The sequence below is a fragment of the Cnephaeus nilssonii genome, assembly GCF_951640355.1.
Source record: "Cnephaeus nilssonii genome assembly, chromosome: 18".
NCBI classification, from domain to species: Eukaryota; Metazoa; Chordata; class Mammalia; order Chiroptera; family Vespertilionidae; genus Cnephaeus; species Cnephaeus nilssonii.
Window position 1 is genome coordinate 55,343,026 of NC_137089.1, and position 3,102 is coordinate 55,346,127.

The 3,102-nt window shown below is 45.0% G+C and overlaps 1 pseudogene across 1 annotated transcript; it reads right to left on the reverse strand.

The window, feature by feature from the left end:
* Positions 1 to 1,559: 1,559 nt before the first annotated feature.
* On the reverse strand, positions 1,560 to 2,497 carry LOC307114067 (actin, cytoplasmic 1-like; annotated as a pseudogene). The gene has a single exon. The product of its transcript is annotated as an actin, cytoplasmic 1-like (transcript).
* Between the last annotated feature and the right edge of the window lie 605 nt (positions 2,498 to 3,102).

A 3,102-nucleotide genomic window follows, 5' to 3' on the forward strand; every position in this document is an offset into this window, starting at 1 on the left:
TTTGTAGTCTTTATCTGGTTTGGGGATTAGGGCAATGCTGGCTTGATAGAAAGAGCATGGAAGTGTGCCTTCCTCTTGAGTTTTTTGGAATAGTCTGAGGAGGATAGGTTTTAGTTCTTCCTTGAATGTTTGATAAACTCCCCAATGAAGCTGTCTGAACCAGGGCCTTTGCTGAAAGTTGATTACTGCTTCAATTTCAACAGTAGTTATTGGCTTATTCAGGTTTTCTGATTTTTCCTGATTTGTGTCTTGGAAGATTGTATTTTTCTAGGAATATGTCCATTTCATCTAGGTTGTCCAATTTGTTGGAATAGAGTTGTTCATATATATTTTTTATAATCCTTTGTGTTTCTGTGGGGTTGGTTATTACTTCACCTCTTTCATTTCTGATTTTGATTATTTGGGTCCTCTCTTTGTTTCTTGGTGAGCCTGGCTAGAAATTCATCAATCTTGTTTATCCTTTCAAAGAACCAGCTCTTGGTTCTGTTGACTTTTTTTTTGTCTCTATATCATTTATTTCTGCTATGATCTTTATTATTTCCTTTCTTCTCTTTACTCTGGGCTTTTCTTGTTGCTCTCTTCCTAGTTATTTAAGTTGTTGGGTTAGATAACATATTACCAGTTTTTCTGTTTTTTTGTTTGTTTGTTTTAGGAAGGCCTGTAGTTCTATGAACTTCCCTCTCAGGACTGTTTTCATTGTGCCCCATAGATTTTCATTTTCATTTGTTTCCAGAATGTTTTATTTCTTCTTTGGTAACCCATTCATTGTTTAATAGCATGCTATTTAGCCTTCAAGTATTTGATTGTTTTTATTGTAGTTGATATCTAATTTTACTACTGATAACTTTTAAATATTTTATAACATTTTGAATTTTTATATATTTTCTTTTTTTTCAAACATAAGTGTTTGGCATTTTTGTCCTTTAAGGTGTGCACTCTATTGACTGGGTCTCAAGTCAATGTGCAGGTAAGACCTGGCTGCCTCCACACCCTAACCCACTCCCAGGGGAACCAGAAGCCTTCATGCATCTCAAGTTGGAACCAAAAAGGGGGCTATGATTGCTGACCATTCAAAAAAAAAAAAAAAAAAGAATAAGTACTGAGCCCAGCATGTGTGACTCAGTGGTTGAGCGTCAACCTATGAACCAGGAGGTCTCTGTTCAATTCCAGGTCAGGGAACATGCCCAGGTTGTGGGCTCCATCCCCAGTTGGGGGTGTGCAAGAGGCAGCAGATCAGTGATTTTCTCTCATCATTGATGTTTCTACCTCTCTCTCCCCCTCCCTTCCTTTCTGAAATTAAAAATACATATTTTTTATAAAAGAAGAAGTACTGAGACGAAAATGTAAAAATACGGATCACATACTTTACACAAAAGCAATGCATTCACCCTCCCTGTGTGGGCTCAGGTGCAGATTGGTCCTTCTTAGTGAGAAGTGGGTGGCTTTGGGGCAGGCAAAAATAACAAATAAACAAAAACAAATAAAGCCATGGCAATCTCATCTCGTTTTCTGCACAAGTTAGGTTTTGTCAAGAAAGGGTATAACAAGTCATAGTCCACCTAGAAGCATGTGCAGCAGGTGATGGAGGGACCGGCCTCCTCGCACTCCTGCTTGCTGACCCCGTCTGCGGGAAGGTGGACAGTGAGGCCAGGATGGAGCCCTGGATCCACACTGAGTCTTTGCACTCAGTGGGCAAAATGATCTTGATCTTCATTGTGCTGGGAGCCAGGATGGTGCATTGTGTTGGCGATGCCTGGGTACATGGAGGTCCCACCAGAGAGCACTGTGTTGTCATCGAGGTCCTTACAGGTGTCGACGTCACACTTCATGATGGAGTTGAAGGTGGTTTCATGGATGCCAGGATTCCATACCCGGGAAGGACTGGAAGAGGGCCTTGGGGCAGTGGAACCGCTTGTTGCCAGTGGTGATGGCCTGATCAGTGGGCAACTCATAGCTCTTCTTCAGCGAGGAGTGGAGGCTGTGGTGCCATCTGCCTGAAGTTGAAGGCATCGTAACACAGCTTCTCCCTGATGTCACACACAATTTCCTGCTCAGCTGTAGCCCACTCCCTGAGGACCTTCATGAGGTAGTTAGTCATCATGTCCCGGCCAGCCAGGCCCAGTGCAGGATGGCATTGGGAAGGGCGTACCCCTCATAGATGGGCCCAGTGTGGGTGACCTGATCACCAGAGTCCATCACTGTGTCAGTGGTACTGCCAGAGGTGTACAGGGACGGCCACAGACATGGCTGGGATGTTGAAGGTCTCAAACATGATCTGGGTCATCTTCTCATGGTTCAGGGGGAACTTGGTGAGTAGGAAGGGGTGCTCCTTGGGGGCCACACGCAGCTCACGGTAAACAGTGTGGTGCCAGATCTTCTCCATGTCGTCCCAGTTAGTGGTGGTGCCATGTTCAATGAGGTACTTCAGGGTCAGGATGGCCTTCTTGCTCTGGACTTCACTGTCCATGTAGGAGTCCTTCTGGCATATACCCCCCATCATGTCCTGGTGTCAGGGGCATCCCACGATGGAGGGGACGATGGCTTGGGGGCATCATCCTCGCCCCTCCCTAAGCCTGCTTTGCATGTGCTGGAGCCATTGTCAATCAGGAGCACAGCAATATGGCCATCGTAGTGAACTGGAAGCAGTGCAGACCTGCAAAGAGCAGCGGTGAAGGCAAGGGGCCTGTGCTGGCGGGTGGACGAGGTCTCCGCAGTGCGGGCATTTTTTTATAGAGAGAATTAAGTCCTCTTGTATATTTGTTTTGCCTTCTGAGTAAATTTATCATATTGTATTTAACTATTCCTCTGTTGCCAGAAATAAATACATGTAACATTTATTGTGAATAGCTATGTATATATATAATTTTCTGCCTTTATCATTATTTATTCAAGATAGAGCCCTGTCCAGTGTTGCTCAGTGGTTAGAGTGTTGGCCAAAGGGTCGTAGGTGTGATTCCCAGTCAAGAGCACATACCTGGGTTGCAGGTTCACCCCCCCACCCCCACCCCAGATTAGGGCCCGTGCAAGAGGCAACCAGTTGAGGTGTCTCACATCGATGTTTCTCTCCCCCATTCTCCTTTCCACTCTGAAAAAGCAATGGAG